At 55.6% G+C, this 21,438-nt stretch overlaps 1 long non-coding RNA gene across 1 annotated transcript; it reads right to left on the bottom strand.

Moving 5' to 3' along the window:
• Positions 1-5,993: 5,993 nt before the first annotated feature.
• LOC144299688 (uncharacterized) lies at positions 5,994-14,375 on the bottom strand. The gene is made up of 5 exons (XR_013366351.1): positions 14,187-14,375; positions 12,146-12,346; positions 10,913-11,123; positions 10,428-10,649; positions 5,994-8,931 (listed from the first exon to the last, which is right to left on the bottom strand). It is a non-coding gene; the product is annotated as an uncharacterized LOC144299688 (long non-coding RNA).
• Between the last annotated feature and the right edge of the window lie 7,063 nt (positions 14,376-21,438).

Raw genomic sequence — 21,438 nt, forward strand, 5'->3', positions numbered from 1 at the left:
TGGAAGCCTCGCCTTGGTCTGAATAGCAGCCAGCCTTGTGCCGAGTCAGAGCGTCTGCTTCCTGGACACATTTTCCCAGCTCGACTGCGTATATGTGGAAAAATCTCCCATGCTAGGATCTGAAGACCATGTGTTTTCCCCTCTACCCTCCTACTGGTGGGTCTTCAGGGACTTGGGAGATAGTTTGTGTAAGGAGGAGGGACCAGATCACACTGTAGTGGCCTGTGTGTCTGGCAGGCAGTGGAGTGGTCCTCTTTGATCTGTGCTGTGGGGCCAGACTCTCTGGCTCAAATGCAGGCTCTGCTGCTCCGTGGCTTGCTGGTGTTGGCCAAGTAACTTTACCTCCATGAGGCTCAGTTGCCTCGGTTGTAAAATGGGGATGACAACAGTCCTTACTGCGAGTGCTCACTGTGAGAACTGCATGAGTAATTTATCATTCCTGGCAAACAGTAAGCACTCAGTGAGTGCTACTGGGAGGATAATGCAGTAGGAGGAAGATTATCATCAGATGTATAGTAGTCCAGGTGATTAAGATCTCCACTGAGTGTTGGTGAATAAGTGAGCTCACTCAACATGTGAGTGGTGGGAAGATGCAGTACGTGAATGTGTGCAAACTTCGTAGCTCAGCTCCTTGTAAATGGAAGCTTCCAGGAGATTGTAACTGTTGAGAATGATGATGGTGGCGATGGTGATGGTAAAGATGATGGTGTGATGATGGTATGACGGTCATGGTGACAATGATGATTAGCATGATGACTGTTGATGGTGGTGGTGGTGATGGTGTTGATGATGTGGGTGATGGTGTGGTGGTCATGGTGACAGTGATGATGAGGATGATGGTGATGATGGTGATGATGTGGTGATGATAATGATGGTGGTGATGATGGTGGTGGTGGTCAAGGTGACGATGATGATGATGATGGTTGTGGTAATGCAGTGATGATGATGATGATCATGGCGGTGGTGATGATGATGATTGTGTAGTTGATGGTGGTGATGATGTACGTGGTCATCATGGTGACAACGATGGTGATGATGATGGTGATGTCATGATGATGTGAAGATGTGATGAATGAGGGAGGAAGATAAAGAAGAATGAGGAGAATTCACTTGGTGCATCTTCAAGAAGTCACTCCATGTGGGATCCTGCTACTCACAGCTAGTGTTAGATATACTTATGCACATAATGAATATTTATCAGGGGCTTTCGAAGAACTTGGGTCTGTGTTAGGAAATTTTCCTGCAGAGAGGCTCCCATGTGTCCCAATAACTGAGGTACAAGGATATTTTCTGCAGTTTTGACAGAAGAGCAGAATTGGCCTCCACACTCATCAGTGGGAATGTGGTGGAGACAGGAAGGATCTTTCCCTGAATTCAATACTGGGGGCTCCCTCACCAGTTCTTCCCATATCCCCCTCTATCCACCAGGGGCTTACCCCTGGGGCAGTGACAGAAGAGTATGTGTGAGCAGAGGGCAGTCCTACTGTCTGTGGTCTCTGAGGCAAGAGGCAGGAGCCCAAAACAAGGCTGAGTGTGTGTGTTCTTCAGAAGAAACGGTTTAGAGGTAGGATCATGAAGATGCAGGAAGCAGCTTGTAGGAAAAGCTGGGCCCCTGGGCCCCTGGGCCCCTGGGCCCCCTGAGTCTCCTCTCAGGGCCACCCCAGACCTCCTATGTGGCCTCAAGGAAGTGCCTAAGCCTCTCTGACCCTCCTTTCTCTCCCCATGGAAAGTGGCCATCGGTGCCTTCCTCACTAGGCTGTTCAGATGAAATGGGACAGAGTCGTGTGACATAAAATAAGATGCTCAATGTATGGAGCTAATTCACATAATTATCCTTAGTCTTTTGAACCAATCCCAATATCCTGGCACCTCCTCACCTCCACTCACCACACACTTGCTAGCACAGGGCCTGGTGGCCGAAGCAAACTGAATGCAAATTGTTCCCCTGGCACTAGAATCCATGAGCTTCAGGTTGTCTGCAGGTCAGAGTAGGACCAGGGCTGGCTCTTCGGGGAGAGGCCTCTGTGCCAGGCGCTCCCTGCAGCGTGGTCTCCCTGTGCCGTGGGTCTGCCTCCAGCTCCTTCTGCATTAGAACCTGCCAGTTGAGAGGGCCTGACTGCCTGCAGACTGTCTTTGCTTAGGTCCTTCGTTAACTCTACCCCAGCCAGAATGAGAGAAGCAGTTTGGGAGCCCTGATGAAATTAATTAAGGAAATTAATCAAGGGAAATCTGACAGGAAGATAGACGGAGGTGTCGGGACTGCGAGAAGCCAGCCAAGCAATAGGTGCAGAAACTCATCTCAGGCCTGTTCCCAGGACTGTGTCGGGGACTTGAGTGCTCAGTTCCCCACAAGTGTGTTGGGGACTTGAGTGCTCAGTTCCCCACAAGTGTGTCAGGACAGACCTGGGCTGTCAGGTCTTACCGTCATCCAGGAGAAACCAAATGTGGAGCATTGAAATCTCCTGTGATGTCCTCTGCCAGCAGGTGCAGGCTGGACTGAGCCGACAGGTCACTGTCTGTGACCCTGTCCTACAGGCTGTGAGAAATGAGTGCCTCTCCCATGGAGACCAGAAGGAGGTGAGAGCTGGTGAGGCTCCCAGCTCAGGTCAATGATGTCTGTGGTGTCCGTGTATGTGTGAGCATGTGTGCGCACCTGGGTGTCCCCCTAAAGGGCCCCTGCAGAGGCGGCCAGGTGCTCAGGGAGGAAATAGCTGTATCTGCGTCATGTTCTCTTTTGGGGATTCTGCTCAGACTGAAGTTTTTCAGTTCTCCAAGTTTAGCTCTTTGCCCTGGGGAGTTCCAGCATGTTCTATTGATCAGCCGGTTCCCTCTTGAGCTGGGCACCAATGCAGCATCACCCAATTTCCATCCTCCTGAGCCAGCTGAGGCTGAGCTGCAGTCACCCCGGGAGCTGTCATCAATGGGCCCCATGGAGAGTGGCGATGGGGGTGGACAGGACGCTGTGGGAGGCCCAAGGTCAGTGAGCACTTTGCTAGAAATCCTCAGGCTTCCACAGACCTTGCTTAGAGGGACATGTATGGGGGTTCCTGGGGTCTCCACCAAGAAAATGACAGTCTGGATTTATGAAATTGGCAAACCCCAGAGGTGATTATTCATTGCCATCTGCGAGTGCACAGCATATCTCCTGAATGCACATGTATTTAAGTTATGGGTTTTGGAAATCATCCTGTCATTATATACTAGCATGGTTTGGTTTGCAAACTACTGGGGTGCTAGGTCTGACCCTCAAAACAGCTTTGCTTGGACTCAAGTTCTGAAACTGTTTTTTTTTTTTTTTGTATTTTTCTTGCTTTCAGGTGGGTCAAGTTTGCCCCCACTCCTCACCACACCTGTTCTCCTACACCCAGCTGTTTCACAGGCCTATGTGTCCTGTCTAGTATCAGAGGACATGTGCTTTTGCAACCCCTATTAAGCGTTTTTGGGGAAATAATCATTGAGAAGAAATAAAGAGTCCTGGTTTTCATAATTATGCCCACCCTGGTCATCATATAACTGTTCTAATCTGTATTGTAATCCTTGCCTTGTCAGGAACAGATCTATTGCAAATAGGAAGATTCAGATTATGACAAAAGTTATGAAGCATTAAAGGAACAAGGTACTGCAGGGCATGGCAGAGGCCTTGTGTCCACCAGTATCTCCCCTTCTTCTTTTCAGAATCAGACACCCAACCTCTGATGTTAGCCGACCCATCTCTCACCAGAGACTACATTTTCCAGAATGCCTTGCAGAGAATACATTTCCCAGCACTTGTGAGGCTACACGTCTCAGCATCCCTTGTAGAGACCACCTTTCTTGGTATCCCTTGCAGAGATTACCTTTTCCAACATCCTTGTGGAAACCACACTTCCTCTAATCCCTTGTGGAGACCACCTTTCAACATCCCTTGTGGAGACCACCCTTCCAGCCTTCCTGAAGAGTCCACACTTCCTTACATCCCTGGCAGCCGTGAGTGGTCCTGCTTATGGGCTCGGCCTATACAGCAAAGGCATCCTGACCCGAGACACTCCCAGCTCATTCTATCCTGGGAACCACCTTGCCTTCCTGACTCAGGTGGATGTGGCTCTGGGAACCAGCTTTAGGCAGCTCTGAGGGGTCCCCAGGTTGAGGCATACTCCCTCCTGAGTATGGCCCATCACCTCCATTGTTTCTGTTGGCTACTGCCATGCTCCTGTTTGCTCATTTTTTGCCTATCTCCTCACTCACTGTAAGGACCTTCAGAGCAGGGGTGCCAACTGAGTCTTCCCCAGGCATTCCAGAATTTAATAAATTTAATAAATAAATAAATATCCGTTGAATGAACAAATGAATTGAACAATTCAAAAGACTGAGTGAGTCCTCATGATGGCTCGACTATGTTCTGCATGCTGAGGACACAAAGATGGAGAAGGTGGAGTTTGCCCTCAGGGAGTGTGGCCAAAGCACAGCCACAGTGTGAGCGGGAAAGAAGCCAATAAAGAGTCTTCCCTTCCAGAGCAAATGACACTAGTCAAGTCAGTGGCCACTAGATGATGTCCAGGATGTGGAACCCATGGGACAAGGGGATGGACTTGAGAGCCAAGGTCTCAGGGGGTCAGGAATGGATCCTGGTCAGCAGGCTGGAGGGACGTGGTGCTTGCACCTGGACCATCACCCCAGAGCTCATGTGGCAGGAAACAGGTGATGTTGGAGGATAAGAAGGCATAGACAAGTGTTGCCACATGTCAGCTCCACACAACACATCAGGCACTGTCAGGGATCCCTTATGGCAAATGCAAGAACTCTAGGTGTCACCTACACAGCCTAACCCTCGGGCAGGAAACAGGACCTCATCTCACCAGAACTCCTCAGTGTGGACAAGAGCAAAGTTAAATAAACCAAGAGGTCTTTGCTACTGTTGTCCGATGTTCGCTTCCTACTCTCCCCCAGGGTGGCAAGAAATATGAGGATAAAGACATAGCCACCTACCCCCTTCTATCCCATCCCATCTCCACATGTCCTCTCCCACCCCCACTTGCCACATCCTCACTCACCTGCCCCCCTCCCATACCCAAAAATGGAATAGAAGGTAAGAAACAAATTACCAATGGCCTGGCCAGAACCCTGGGTCTCCCTGTGCCTGGGGTCTATTATGGTGGTTTTAGTACTACACCTTTTTTTAGTTTAAAACCGAGAGGGTCAGAGTTACATAGCCACACTGGGATGATGAAGGGGGCAGACCAGGTCCTGAGTCCCAGAGACCCACCTGCTTTCCCATGGAAGAAGAAGGGAAGTGGCAACGCTAGGAACTCAGGCTCCAGGGCCTCAGGGCACTGTGGACACTTGCAGAGCCATCGTCCTGCATGCCTGGGAGATGCAGGGTGTGTGAATGCATGATCACCAGTCACCAGGGCTTGTGCCCAGGCTCGAGGATGACCAGAGAGAAAGGATGGGAGTGGGATGGGAAGATGGGAAGGAGGGAATTTTAAAAAGAAGGAAAGGAAGAACGGGAAGAAAACTGGAAGACTGAACCTCAGGATACTCCAGTTTCTCTTCTAGTAACATGCATGACCTGCCCATTCACGAGTACAAACATGTGCCTGGTGTGTGTTTCCCGAAGTGCTACTGGAATGGAGGCTGGAGGTGGAGGGTCATTTCCCAGGGCCTGACGGAAACAGAGTGCTGGCAGATGCCAGACGCCAGACAGGGCCATCGGGCAATCACTGGCCTCTCGCTTCCTTTGAGGACACCTTGCCTGGGAGCCCCTCAGGGCCACTGTGGACAGGTGCACCCTCCTGCCCAGCCGCGAAACCCCTGCAGCCCACACACAGGCACCTGCTCCTGCCCCTGCTTTGCACTTTCTAGAAGAAAACAGCAGATGAAGGAAGCCCAGTTTCCTCAGAAACACCTCAAACTCCAAACCCTTGTCTCTGCATCATCCTCTGTCGGGATGTCTGGTTTCCAAGGCAACCACATGAAACCACCACACACTTCTTTCACTTTTTATTTCTTGAGACTTTATTAAATATTCCTCTGCCTTTTATTTCAAGACCACCCCCCAAGACGGAGGCATCCGAACAACTTCTCCAGGTGTTTCCTGCTGAAGGAAGTGGCCATGGAAGCACATGCCTGTCTCCAGCCATCTGTCCAGGCCAGGCACACAGGTGAGGCTGGAGTCTATTGCTGGCCACAGTGTCCTGGGGGACAGGGTCAGCTGCCACATCTGTGCTGCCCACACTCATCCTGAAACTCACTTTTGCCTTTATAGCCCCAACCCCTGGTTCCCAGTCGTATCTCCCTCCATGGGGGCTTCCTGCCAGCCTCGGGCTAACGTGTCCTTCTTGGGGTATTTAACCATATTTAACCACAAAGGACTTGTCATGGTGACCTATGGATGGAACATTCCCTGACCCGTGCTGCTGGGGGTGTAGGAGCCAGGAAAGAGGCACTCGTGCAACCCTCCAGTGACTGCTATGAAAACACCAGAGACTGGGCACTCACAAATAGAACACACTGATTTCTCACAGTTCCAGAAGCTGGGTGTCCCAGGTGGAGGGGCCGGCGGGTTCAGTGCCTGGTGAGCCCTGCTTCATGGTTCATAGATGCGAGCTTTGTGCTGTGCCCTCAAGCGGGGAAGAGGGACAGAGCCCAAGGTCTCTTTTATGAGAACATTAATTCCCGGGACTTCACCCCCAAAGGCCTCATCTTCTAAGACCATCACATTGAAGGTGAGGATTTAAACATGAATTTTAGGAGGGCTCAAACTTTCAGACCATGGCAACCAATTTTTTGTTTTTTCTTGGCTGCAATAATTTTTCTTACCCCTGCAAACGTCTCTGTGACATAATTTGTTACGGCCTTCCATATCTGGTGATGTATTCACCTCCTTCTTCCAAATTCGGTATGTTGGTAATAGTCAGAGGAGACAGTAATCTGTCCGACAAGGATCACGGAAGGAGGATGCACAGACATCGAAGGTCCGTCATCGATAGCAGAGTGGTCCTTGCACACATTTCCTCCTGACTTCATCCTCTTGGGGGGTTTGTCCTAATTTACAAGGCTCTGTGTTCCATTTGGCCTCTCAGTGTTTTTGATATTGATTCTGTTTTCATCATGTTGCTCAGTAGTTTCTCCATAGGGCGCCTGTACACAGCTGACAAACCAGTTAGAAATAAAAACCATTTAGGAGCACGTGCTGGTGCCATTAGAACCTTTCACAAAGTGCTAGGAACAAACAGCACACAACGCATGTACAGCATCACTCAAAATGAGGTTGATACCGAGAGCTGGGAACAGTCACAGCTGTCGGGAACCGAGTGGCCACAGCAGGCATGGGAGGGCAGCAGCCTAGCTCTGCCCGGGTCTCGGCGGGAGCACAGCCCCAAGCCTCCCCCAGCTCAGGGTCTGTGATGCTGGCCGTGGGGGGAAGGACGTGGTGATGCTCTGGCTACACTGGTGCCTGGGACCCCGAAGGACTCAGGTGATGGGTCCTCCGAGAAGCTTTGGGGGCTCAGCAGAAAAATACAATCATGTCATGTTGCCCTGATGGAGGCACAAAGGGGAAGAATATCTTCCACCCTGAGGTGTCCTGCCTGCCATGGGCTCAGGAGGCCTTTCCTTCCAGCGCCCAGGGGCCAACATTTCTGAAGGGGGGTTCATCTATGGATGGTGCATCTCATGGCACTACGGTGGGGAGGTGGCCACACTGGGGGAGCTCTCTGTCCCTGACTTTGGCAAACCACGTCTCGGGTTACCCATCTCTCTGACCGGGTTGTAGGACCCCTGCTAGTTACCCCTTCTTAATGAGGATGGAAGGACCCCACGGGGAGCTGAGGAGTTCTGCGACCACAGAGAGCAGTGCTGAGACTGACACACACACACCCCCCTCTGCAGTGAGCCCTGGACCTCCTGCACCTCCATCCCTGGGACTTGTCTCTTTCAGGGCAACATGCCCCCCTGCTTCACTTTTTCCAGTTTGTACCACAGTCCATAGCTTAGGACTGGAGAGGCCTGACTGGCACACATTCATGCTCTTGGCAGACTTCCTCCTGCAGGTGACTTGGAAAGAGAGCCACACTGGCCCTTGCTGGGAAAGTGCCAGAGATGCTTCCTGTGATGGCCTCAGTGGACCCCCAGCTCCCTGATGTTGCCCCATATCACAGACGAGGAGACACAGGCTGGAGGGGATTGAAATTCTTGCCTGACATCCCCCAGCCCCCAGTCCAGCCCAAGCTGCCTGTTGGCACGGAGGGAGCAACCACAGCCCAGGGAGACCTGTGAGTTTTATCATGGGATGAGTCACTTGGCGTATTTAGTTGCATATTTAGTTTCTGTGCTTCATCTCATTGAATGTATTTCATTCATATTTCATCCATCTGTTACTTAGACAACTACAAATACACCTCTACATGTGGTGATGGTTTAGACTCTGGGGTGGTTAGTACTGAACAGAAGATGCTGCGAACGGGGGCCTGACCAGGATCGCCTGGCAGCAGACGGCAAGAAGCTCTACTCCTGTTTCCATGAAGACTTGAGTCTGGCCACAGCCACAGAAGTGAGGGTCCAGTGGCCACTTCAAGGCTTACAAACAAACAAACAAACAAACGAGCAAACAAAAACATCTTTTCTCTTTGATCCACAGCAACCGGGTTTCAGTCCTTTGCAACTAGATCCCTGCCTTGTAAAAATATCTTCTCCACACTCCTTAGCACATCATCTCCACCACCTGTTACACCTGTTACACGCCTACTATAATGAGGGAGGCCCATGAAGAATAGAGGGGAGAGGCAGCTGGTGGCAGGAGCTCGCCCAAGTTTCACGTGTTACCATTTGACACTTGCGCTTTCAGCTCTTACAGACTTCCCGATGCTTCCAGGATGCTAGATGACCAGGTATTAAACTCAGAGGGGAGACTCTGTCCAGGGCTAACTTCACTCCTGTGCACTAGGAGCACGCCTGGGGAAAGAAGCAAAACATCACAAAGCTGTCCTCTCAGAAATTCAGCTCTCTCTGGGAAGGCTCGGCTTTGCCAGCATACTTCACAGGGAATAGAGGGATGACAAAGTCCCTCCTCCTACACAGACTCACACAGTTATAATAGTTTAATATTTTATTTCTGTTTTTAGAAAAAAAAAAGTGGACTACCTCAGGGCCTGCAGACTGAGCTAATTAGCATTAGGGGTAGGAATTTGGCTACTTGGTGACTTCTGTGTAGCAAAGAACAGAAAAACAAAGCTTCCAAATTGGCCACTGGATTTCTCCAACTCAAATAAATGAAAAGAAATGTGCATCAGATTATTCTAGAGTTATCCTCGGAAGAATCACTGGATTTCATTTCCAACAGGAGAGGGAGAGGGAGTAAGGGAGACATGATTTCCCTACTCAGACTCAAACCTTTCCGGACAAGGGAAGCCAGATACAAAGGTTGAATGAAACTTGGCCTTTCCTGGGAGGGTTCTTCTACTCAGCACTGTCCTCCGAGAGGGGATTCATTGGCATTTACACCCAGCAACAGCAGAGAAGAGGATGGTGTTTCTGGTTGTTTCCTCCTTCTGCACCAGAGGACAACCCTGTCTTATTCTTAACCAACAAGCCTCTCCTGGACAAGCAAGCGGGCAGACATGGGACTGTCAGGTTTTCTGGGAGGCCAGGCTCTTCCTGGTGGGCAAGTGAATGGAGCCATAAACACCTCCCTCCCCAGGGCTGCTGAGCATCTCCTGGGCTCCAGACCCCGAGAGGAAGCCCCCGGCAGCACCTGCTCTGGAGCTGGCCCTCAGAGAAACAGGTAGGGGGCCAACCCGCGGCAGGCCCTCCTCTGAGCATCAGTGGCCCGGGCACAGGGGGCTCCCCCGCAGGCTCTGCCCACGCTTCTCTTCCCCCTGAATCATGACACGATGGTTCGAAGCTGCACTCTGTGGGCTCCGCCCAGCAGCCCCCAGCTCCCCGGAAGCTAGGACCTAGAACATGTTATGCCCCCACCCCCCGGCATTATTCAGAGGGGACCTGACTGGAATCCCGAGTGCTTTGCATCCAGAAGACACAGGGCCTCATCAAAGGACCCACCCACAGCAGCCGAACCTGTGTGGGGACCAGTGACGGCAAACTGAGCTCAAGGCAGACTCAAGACTCCATCCCCAGCAGGTCTCCTCCGAGCCTGCCCCAGCAGGGAAGACACAGCCACAGGCGCTCCACTGTTCCCAGATGCCCCAGTGCCCCCTGCTGCCCAGCGCAGGTGCTCTAGGACGCGGGCCTGCCCTGGCACTGCCGTTCCCCTGGGCCTGGCACGGGGCCTAGCACACAGCGGGCGCTCAGCGAGTCCCCTGGGTGACCGACACACGGATCTCCTCCCCTGGGATCCTGAGGGGAGGTCACAGGGACCGGCAAGGGTGGCTCTTCCCACAGGCACTTGGCACCAAGTTTGTCCCGTGCGCCCCTCTTGGCGGGTCCTTTACCCCGTTGCCTCCCATTTGCTGGGTGGTTTGTGCCGCTGTGTATATTTGATGGTCCCAACTGTGCAGCAGAGATTCCAGCAGCATCCATAATTAATAACTGTGGTGTGTCAGCTGACGCGGCAGCACTTGGCGTTCAGAACGGTCTCCTGCGCAGACACAGCCTCTAGGCTTTCCAGGCCTTCCAAGGCTTCACTCCGCATCTTGCGTTCATGGACCAGTGGCCTGAAAAGCAATTCAGTTGTGCTGTCACTGAGGCCTCGGGAGCTCCTGGTGGCTGCTGGATTCCCGAAAGTCATCCCACGCAGACCGCCGGAGCTTTGCCGTCTGGCCTGAGCGCCCTGGGTTCCAGCCCTCGGCCTTCCTTTCGGCCTCTGCAGGTAACCCCTTGGTGCCAACCGTTTCCCGCATGGCCCCCGCGGCCACACACCATGTCCCCCAGCTCAGTGTGAAGGCCATGCCCCCGGGGCCCGGGTCCGCTCGCTCACCACAGGCCCCTGCGCCAGCGAGTCCCCACGAGAGAGGCTGTTGAGTGAGCGGGTGGGTGGGTGAGCGGGTGCTGGGCGCTTCAACTGCCAGCCACAGTCCGCTCCCACCAGCACGCTGCTTCTCTCGCTGTGGGACCCACACGGGTCACCTGGGAGCCGGTTAAAGACAAGGGCCTGGGTCTCCCTGAGAGTCTGGGCTCGGACGTGGGACCTGCAACACAAACCAGGCCTTCTAGAGGCTTCTAGCCTGACGCCAGGTGGGGACCCCGCCAGGTCAGCCTCCCCCGCCACCTTGACAGAACAGAACAGGGGTGTGCCCAGCTGGAGAGCCGGATCCTGCTCCACCTCCTGCAGGCCTGGCTCCCCGCAAACGGCTCAGTACATTCCAAGGCCCAGGAGCATTTTCCCACTCCCCTCCCTGTCCGCATCCCGTTCCTCAATCAGGATCCAGTGAGGACAATGAGGATGCTGCTGCTTCTGGACCCTGGAGGATTCGTCTCCACACTGATGGTTGTGAAGAGCCCATGAGAACACAAAACATCTCCAGGAAGAGGTTCTCAGGGACTCACGCAGGGGACTAATTTGTGTCCACGAGGCTGTTTCCTCATCAGGGCTGGGGAGGGGGGCGGGGGGACCGGCAGTCTCAGGACCGGGCCCCAAAACTGCAGCATCCACTGGGCTCAGGGTTCCTTCAGAGCAGGCCTGCTGTGCGGCTCCAGCATGTGGCCCAGGGAGGAGATGGGGAGGATCTGGGCGCAGGAGGGACTGGTGTGACAACCCCAAGGCCAGGGTGGGGCAGAGTGCCCACAAAGAGAACGGAGCACTCCCCCCAAGCCAGCTCTCCACCTGCTGTCTCCTGGCTCAGGGGTGCACAAGCAGACCCAGACACACACGTGCATACACACCCCAGCACATGCACACACACGCATGTGCACACGCACAGACACCCACGTACACGTGCGAATGCACGCACAGAACACATACACATCCATGCACACATGCATGTGCATGTGCACATGACACGCATGCACACACACCCATGAACGCATGGGTGCGCACAGTGACATTCACACATGCGTATGCGCACAGGCACACACATGGCCGTGCAGGAAACACCACCACCTCCGTGCCATGTGCATAACCCTGTGTGAGAGGACTTTCTCCTGTCGCTGCCTTTTTCCACATCTGCCACCTGCCCCAAACCTCGCAGAAGCCCGCCCTCTGGGTGCTGACCGTCTCTGGTTCCTGGGCAGGAATCCGCCCTCAAACATCTGGACAGCTGCAGAGCTCACCATCCTGGAGACCTCCGATCATCTGCCTCTGAGAAGGGGCTCCCCACGGTCACCCAGAACTCATCAGGTCACATCTTCAGACATTCAGGAGCCTGCCTTTCCCAAAATCGGAAGATTTGCAGCCATAGTATATGTCCTCGTCCTTTTCAGAAAAGGGAGGGTTCAGTGGGATGTTCCGGAACCTTCTTTGACACAGACCTGGGGGCAGCTGATGCTGGCGATAAGGCTGGACGGGCCCGGGAAGGGATGTAATGACCTAAGGAAGCTCTGGGGGCGCGTGGGGGCACAGTTACAATGTGTGCCCTAGTTGCTCCTCCTTGGGGAGCTCCAGGCCACGCTCACAGCAAGCAACAGTTGGGCCAGCCTGTCGCCGGTCACACAGTCACTCAGTCAATCAATCTGTCAATATTGGGTCAATGCCTTGCTGTCCGTTTGACCCTGGGTGTGTCTGGTGAGGACATGCAGGGTGGTGTGGAGTGCGGCCCCAACGGGACGTGGTGCCCACAGAGCTCTGCTCTCCAGATCCCGGGGAGAGCGGGCAGGGGGTACTGGAGAGACAGCTGGGTCCTGGGGTCTGCGGCCTCCTGGGCTCCCTGGGGAGCACTAGAGGGGCCCCTCCCGGGGAGGACGAGCTCGGCTGGGGATCCAGGCTGTCCCCCTGCACAGGCAGAGTGCTCAGAACCGCAGTCCCCTGTGGGATCTGGGTGGAAGAGCATCTGCACCCACCCTGCATCCCGAGTGTCCCCAGCAGTGCGCCCACAACTCGCCCACCAGCAGGGTCCACTCTTCCCTGATGGACTTCTCTGCCCTGGTGGGCTGACAGAGGAGCTCCTGGTGTGCGCCATGGGAAACCCTGGGTCAGCACCCCAAGTCTCTGCCTGGGAGGAGGCGCTGGGGCTCCCAGTGGGTCTGGCCCATTCCCAGGCCCTCCTCAGGCCCCCAGGGTCTGCCGGCCTCCTGGCCTGGGCCACAGGGAAGGCCCCGGGTCACTGGAGGGGAGGGGGCTGCAGCTGGGCTTCCCTGTGAAAGGTCCTCAGAGAGCCACACAAGGCGGCCTTGTTGGGAACAGCCTCCCCCGGCTGGGGTTTCCTCCCACAGAAGCAGGAAGGGTGACCCCGGGACCCGGTCCCGTGCCCTGCACCGCGTGGGGCCACTGCCGGTCTATTTCTAGCTCCAGCCCCGGCTCCCCCCGACACTGGGGCACTGAATGAAGCTCTTTGCAGCAGGATCCGCCCTCCCTATGGCCCTCCTGCAGCTGACCCCTCGCTAAGGGGACACAGAGGTCATCGACCTCAGGGGGGCACAGCTGTGAGGGTGGACGTGGCCAAGGCCTCAGCACCAATGAAGAGGCTCCCTGGGGACTCCGGGGGCAGGATGCCCTTCCCCTACAACCTTCCGCGGCTCCCCGTGGCCCCTCCTTCCTCGAGGTCGTCCCTGGCATGCACACCCTCGGTGCCCCCACCTCCCTCTGTCCCCTGGTGAGGCCAGGAGCCCCCCACAGGCAGGGTCAGGGCACCGCGGTCTGAACCCGGGCACCCCCAGCAAGACAGGACAGAGTCCACTCAGCAGAGACGGGCGCAGGGGTGTACGCAGTGACACCTGGCCCCAGGCCTGAGGTGAGCACCGCATGCCCTCCCCGCTGGAAGGTGCTGGTCAAGGAGCCTGGCCCCTGGGGAGGTGGGGGTGTCCACGGCCCTGATGGGTCCGATCAGTGTGGGGCCGGAGCGGGTGGGTCCACCAGGCTTCTCTGGCCTCAGTTTCCCTGCCTGTGAGGTGGGACTGGGAATCCCAGCAGAGAGCCTCAGCGGCTGCTCTGAGGTCAGTCGGGGCAGTGACCACGGGGGCCCACCAAGACCCCGCCGGCACGGGGTGGCCCAGAGTGCCCAGGGCTTCTCGCCAGGGTCAGTATGGGTCAGGACAGAGGTTCTCTCTGCAGACTGAGACCCCCCCACCACCAGCTCGGGACCGCGGTGCTCACAGACCGTCCAGCTGCTGCCGGCCTCAGGCTCAGTGTGGGATCAAAGTTGCTCAGGCTTCGGTAGTACAGGGTCGATGCAGGAGGTAGGTGCTCACGCAGCTGGGGGGCGGCTGAAGGAGGGGTGCAAATGAGCCCCCATCATGACGCAGGGTCACCGCAGACCTGACCCCCCAGGCCCCCGTCCTCTGAAGACTGGGATCAGATGCAGACCCTCTTACACCGGGGGGTGGGTGCCACCTTCTCCCCATGCCCAGCTGCACCTGCTCCGAGAGCTTCTCTGTGTCCTGTCCACCTGCTGTGACGAGGCCCCTGAGGCAGAGCCCACGGCACCTCTGCCTTCACTGGGCAGGCTTGCCGGACCCCTCCTCACGACAGGCTGAACAGGGCTTTTCCCCTCGGACCCTCTGCACACCCCGAGCTTGGGGGCCACTGAGGTCGGGCTGGAGGGGCCTCTCCCTGCGGGACATGACCAGTGGTGACGGGGGCCTTGGCTGGGAGTGGCAAAGGAAGGGGCAGGCTGTTTGTGGGGCTCAGACTCCAGCATGGTGTCTGCAGGGCTGTGGCGGAGCCAGCTCAGAGCAGCAGGACCCTTAATGAGTCATGAGAAATGTTCCAAAGCCCCTAGAGATTTCAGGGACCAGGTGTATGTCTAATGGGGAGTGGGTCCTATGTCACACCGGTGGGCTTGTGAGCCAGCAGAATGAAAAAAAAGAAAGAAAAGAAAAGAAAAGAAAAGAAAAGAAAGAAAGAAAGAAAGAAAGAAAGAAAGAAAGAAAGAAAGAAAGAAAAGAAAAGAAAAGAAAAGAAAAAACAGAACAGACCCAGGCACAAAGGGGAAGTAATGAGAAGCTCAGGATGGTGCAGCTTCAGGCGCAGTTTGATCCAGTAGCTCAAGCCCTGGCAGCAGGGCCTGACCTCTCTATCTCGTGGGTCACGTTTCCTGTGCCCACATCCTCCCAGACCAGCATCTCCTCGGTGTCACGTCCACCGAGACAAATTCTCTTCTCCAAGCGGATGCAGCCACCTGCCACGCCTGCATCCATCACCCTGTCCTGGGAACGGAAGGCTCTGGTCTGCAGAGGCTGAGCACCTGGGGTGGGGGTGCCATCAGCCCTACCCAGACCACCCGGACAGCGTGGGGAGAGCCCCCCGATGGAAACCAGGTGCTGTTACCTGAGGAAGAAGGACCAGCTCACTCAGCTGCCCTCCAGGGTCCCCAGGAGCTGTCACACTGGGTGTCTAAATTCGTCTCCGGAAATGGGGCTGCCACCTCTTAGCCCCCAAGACGCCGGCGACTTTCTCTCCTCGGGGGCCCGCAGGTTCCTAATGAAGGAGATGCCAGGACAAGGGGGCAAGGCCAGACCTCATGGACGCCCGCCCTGGGGGGCAGAGCTGAGCAGCCTTCACCCACCTGCAAGGACCCTGTCCCGTCACCATCCGGGCTGCCCGTGCATTTTGTGCAGGTCACCTGGGCTGCCATCTGAGTGACCGCTCTGCTCACCAGTGGCAGCAGGACAGACGCAGCCCCAAGGACCCTTGGAAGTGAGGAGACTCCCCTGTAATGAGCTGCTTCTGGGCCAAAGCTGTGCTGCTGGCGAGACTTCCAAGTGCGGCAGGAGGGGAAGGGTTAACTGGTGTGGGGAGCAACTCAAAGTCTTGGAATCCACCCTGTTTCTGAGTCTGTGTTTTGTGCCGGTAATTAATTGGATGGAAGCTGTTAGACTTTATGAGGAAACCGGAGATAATGCAGGTTCGCTGAATCTCGGGAAGATTAAGTTAATTTATCTGGTTCAGGAGCTGCCAGGAGCATCAGCAGCGCTGCTGTTTCGAGGGAGGAGCAGAGCGGGGTGCGGAGTGCCTGTGAGCAGCCTGTGCTCCTTGTCTCCTGCCTGCAGCTCGCTGAGGGGCGGGGGCCCAGGCAGCGGGGGACCCCAGCTCCCCAGGGCCCTGTGGCCCCAGGTGGGCCCAAGCCTCAGTCTCCCCGTGGGTGCGGGGATGAGGACAGCGCTTCCCCTCCTGGGGGGTGTGGGGGGCTCCCGGAGGAGGTGATACCCTGGGATGCCCCTGCCCCTCCCAAGTAGCAGAAAGGACCTGGTCCTCAGCTGCCCCCAGCACCTCCCTGGGGTGCTGGCTGCCCTGGGCGGGGCCTGCACCTCCACGGAGCCCTCCCCGCCCCTCTCTGTCACCCCTCCCCTCCCCCCGGGTCCTCTGTGCCCCCTGTTAACTACCCCCTCTCCTAGACTCCGTCCCTACCCGCCCCTCACGCGGATGGAGTACTTGATTTCAAATGCAAACACCCTGCTGCTGATCTACTTCTGGGTCTTGCAAACACTGACTTTCTCAAAGAAACTGGGACTTCCCTGTCCTCAGTGACCCCCCCTTGAACCCCAGCCGCGGCAGGAGGTGGCAGGACCACCTGCTCTTCCTCCCCTCCTGTCCTCTGAGCCCTCCTTCTGCCTCCCCTGCTCCGGCGGTGTCTGGTGCTCCAGGCTCCTCAGCCACTGCTCCCCGTCCTCCCTGACTGTGTACGGGAGGCGCTGAAATAAATTCTGCGTCTAAAAAGCTCCGAGTGGAACATTCTCCCCGATTGAGTCACAATCACAGTCTCAGCGGACGCATCTTCAAAACAACATAAATAGATGAAATATTCGTATAATGTGTGCATTTATATCGTACATAAATCGTATACGAAGTATAGAACATAGATCTAACCGTATATACAGCGCATGAGGTCCTGACATACGTGATGTAGGTATTTACATCCCCGTGTGTTTAACGTATCTGCAGAGGCACGGGGACTCCTGTGCTCTGTGCTGCTGTCCCGAGTGCCAAGATTAGGACCCTAAGAAATACCCCTCGGGGCACCTTGCCCCCATCCTGTCCTGGGGTTCAGGCGGAGAAGGTGGGGGAGCGTCCCCAACCCCCACCCGTGTGGCTGAATTGTCAGCTCCGGTCCCACTTGCCTGAATTCCCTAGAGCTCAGTCCCACAGTCTCTTCTCACCTTACGTGTTCTCCTCAGCGGTTATCAGATAACATATAGGATGGCCAGGTACACTCGAATTTCAGATAACCAGAGTAGCTTCTGTATGTGTATAGCCCATGCAACACTGGGGCATAGCTATGCCAGGGGTCCTGTGCTCTTCATCTGAAATTCAAGGCAAACGGTGTCCTGCATGTTGATGCGCTCGCTGGTAGACCAGGCTCCCAGGTCAGCCCCTCCCCCGAGCCTCCAGAGCCACCTGCTGACAGCCCCCCCTCCATCTCCGCCCCAGCCTGGCCCCTGCCCGCTGCCCCTGAAGGACCTGCTTTGACCACATTGCCCCCAGACGTCTCACAGGACCTCACTGTTCACATGCCCCGTGGCAGCTTTAAAATCATTTCTGTTTGAACACATGACGCAGACTCCCTCACTGCAGCGCCCATCCTCCACTGTCCCTCCGTCTCTCGGTTTCTCCCCAGACAATCAGTTTATCAATCAGCTCCTTATCCTTCCGGAGAGTTCTGTGTCTGCAAAGGAAGTACATAGATACGTCTCTTATCTCCATACAAATGGTAGTGCATGATATATGCTTCCCTGCACCTGCTTTCTCATAAAACCACACACGCTGGAAAGTGTTTCCTATCAGTAAATAGAGATCAGCCTCCTTCTTTAGCAGCTGAATAGTATGCTGCACGGCCTGGATGCTGCAGAACTCATTTAACTCATCCCAACTGGGAGATGTTTCACGGAACTCAGTCCTTTCCAGTGATGAGTGTGTGCGCACACGTGGGCAGCTCTGTGGGGCTCAGGCCCCGGAACCGCTTGGCTGGGGAGGAAATGCACCGTGAAGTATGTTTTGATCCACACACTCACTGTGCCGGGCCCTTCTGAGTTTGAACACACGCAGGGTGTCGGGGACGCTGCACCGCCGGCAGGGGGTCTCATCAATTGCCCAGACCCTCCTGGCTTCTCCGTGTGCACACCTCCTCTCAGCCCTGGTTCCTGGAGCTGCTCACAGCTCTCCGGAGCTCCAGAACTTCAGGTAAGTGGGGCCACACGGCAAACGCACTTGAGACTCGTCCCACGCTCTCGTGTGTGGCATAGTCCACTGCATGGGGACCCCCGGTCTGCAGTCCACTCACTGGCACTTGGATTGTTTCCAGTTTGTTCAGTGACACGATGTGTCATACGTCCAGGGTGTGTGTGTCTGTGTGTGTGCGCGCGCGGGTGTGGGCGCACATGCGTTTGTCTAAACACAGGCTTCTGCTGCACTTGAATGATACCCAGGACCGGGGTGGCTCAGGCGTTCCCTAAGTGCGCCTTTCGCTGCGTAGGAAACCACCCAGCTCTACGCCACAGAGGCTGCGCCACTCTGCATTTGAACTCCTGTGGCTCCACACCCCCAACTACACTTGACATTGTCATTTTTCCTTTTCCTGTGAACATATTTGTAATATTTGGCCATTCTAGTGGGTGCGCTGGTGTCTCCTGTGGTCTACTTTGCATTTTCCTAGCGGCCCATGACATTGGGCATCATCCTGTGCTTCTTTGTCACTGTGTGCTTTCCTTGCTACAATGTCTGTGTAGATCTTTTGCCAGTTTTAAAAAATAGGGTGCCTTGTTTCGCTATTATGCAGCTTTAGGAGTTATTTATGTCTTGTAGACGCAAGCACCTTGCCAGGTCTCTGAATGGCAGAGCTCACTGCCAGCCCATGGCAGCTCGTACGGCACCGTATTTGTAGAGAGGATTTCAATGTTGATGAAGTGAATTTGCCAGTATCTCTGGTATGAATGTGCTTGAGGCCCTGCCTAACCAATTACAAAACTTTCTCCCACGTTTTCTTTCTTAAGAATTTTACTTTTACATTTAAGACATGTAGATCCGTGGACCATTTGACGGTCACTTTTGTTTAAATTCAATTTGCCAACATATAGGATAACACGCAGTGCACAACCCATCAAGCGACCCCCTCAGTGCCCGTCACCCAGTCACCCCAACCCCCTGCCCATCTCCCCTTCCACTACCCTTTGTCCGTTTCCCAGAGTTAGGTGTCTCTCATGGTTTGTCTCCCTCTCTAATTTTTCCCACTCAGTTCCCCTCCTTTCCCTTATATAATCCCTTTCACTATTTCTTATATTCCCTGTATGAGTGAAACCACATGATGATTGTCCTTCTCCGATTGACTTGCTTCACTCAGCATAATTCCCTCCAGGCAGGCCTGCAGCTCACCACCCACCCAGGATGGCCCCACGTGGACTGGGCTGACCCCCTTCGCCCGGGAGGCGTGGACCCTGGTCAGACAGGGCCAGATCAGAGCAGGAGGCTGAGGCCTCATCTGTGTTTTCACTCTGGGGAATTCTACAGTAACAGCCCCACTCTCTTGCCCAGACCCCAGATGTCGTCGCCCTGGGGCGGAGGGGGGGGGGCACCTGTCCCTCAGGCCTGCTGCCCAGGTCAGAAAGCAGAGGGAGGAGGCCCAAGTTACCTCAGAAAGGGGGGAAAGGGGGTCTGACGGGGGAACCGGGCACGGGGCTCCCGCCCCGGGTGGGGGCATCATGTCCACCTCCTGCCGGCTCCGGCTCCCAGCAGCTCTGGGGAAAATACAAAAACCCATAAACTTAAGACAAGGTGCCTCCCTCCCTTTAAAGCCCCTATAGAGGAATTGGAGCAACAGGGAGAAGTGACGAAGATGCTTTCTGGGTGGGCGATCATTAGAAACGTTCAGATCACACTCCCGTGCACTTCTCTGGCTCCAGCTCAGACCTGGGGGAAGGGGGGGCAGCGGGGGCGGGGAGGGGCCTGAGGGCGGTGAAGGGGCAGTAGGCTTGGGGTGGGGCCAGTGGGCTGTGGGGGTCCAGCGCAGGGGAGGGGGCAGGGGGCAGGAGGGCAGACGCAGCGGAGAGGGGCCAGCGGGGGCGGGGAGGGGCCAGAGGGCTCAGAGAGGGGCGGGCAGGTCGCTGCCCCGTGGTCCCGCAGAGTCCCCTGGGCCCAGAGGAACACGGAGAACCTCCAAGCATCAGACACAGGAGAGGCCCACCTCCTGGGGCATTTCTGGGGGGGACACGGGAGCTGCCCCCGCAAGGGAGGTGGGTCTGGTGTCCCAGGCTCCTGTCTACACTCCAACTATAACAGTGTGGACTGGGAGGGCAGAAAGGTCAGATCCTGCTGATTATTAGGAAGGTGAGGCATCTTTTCTCAAGTTCCATGGGCCTTTCTCACCTTTCCTCACACATCCCTGGTCCTGATGCCTGGGCACTTCCCCGTCGCGGGGGCTCCGCACACAGCGCACACACCTCGCCTCCTCCGTCACACACCAGGCGGGCCTCCTCCTTGGCCGCCCTTCGTCCTCTCCCCTCCCTGCGCCTTGCCCTGCGGAGCCCACAGTGAGCCCAAGGCTCTGAAATCACTTTCTGTCCCGCGTGTGCGCTCTGCTGCCCCCAACAACCAGGGGACGTTTCTCTGCCGCATCAACTTCAGGACAAAGCTTTGTAAAACCAGACGCCCGGCAGGAGAGAGGAAGTCTAAATAAAGTCATTTTCCTGGCAGAGTTTCCATTGGGACGCCCTGCCCAGGAGATGGAGTCAAGCCGGAGGGAGGCCTTTGTGACCAGGCCCGACTTCTTTTTTTTTTTCCCCACATCAATTTTCTTTTTTCTTTTCTTTTATTGTTTTAATAATAAATTTATTTTTTATTGGTGTTCAATTTGCCAACATACAGAATAACACCCAGTGCTCATCCCATCAAGTGCCCCCCTCAGTGCCCGTCACCCATTCACCCCCACCCCCCGCCCTCCTCCCCTTCCAGCACCCCCAGTTCGTTTCCCAGAGTTAGCAGTCTTTACGTTCTGTCTCCCTTTCTGATATTTCCCACACATTTCTTCTCCCTTCCCTTATATTCCCTTTCACTATTATTTATATTCCCCAAATGAATGAGAACATACACTGTTTGTCCTTCTCCGATTGACTTACTTCTGCCCAGAGGTCAGGGGTGGAGTGGCCGTCACCGCGGGGGGCCGTCACCTGGGGCCAGCTCTTCCCAGGGTGCGGGAGGGGCAGGTGGGCTGGCGCCGGGGGAGGGCTCTGAAGAATCCACAGGGCACAGGGCGGCATTTAGAGGGGGTGCATTTAGAGGAGGATGCCGCTTGGGGGGGCTCCCTCTGCTCTGAGCTGCCCTCCCCTGAGCCCCCGCAGCCTGGTCAGCATCTGGGTCCGGGCGGGGCAGCCCTGCACGCGGTGGACCTTCCCTCCCCAGGCTGGGCCGCCGTCTTGGTCAGA

This window comes from Canis aureus, chromosome 27 (genome assembly GCF_053574225.1).
Source record: "Canis aureus isolate CA01 chromosome 27, VMU_Caureus_v.1.0, whole genome shotgun sequence".
Taxonomy (NCBI): Eukaryota; Metazoa; Chordata; class Mammalia; order Carnivora; family Canidae; genus Canis; species Canis aureus.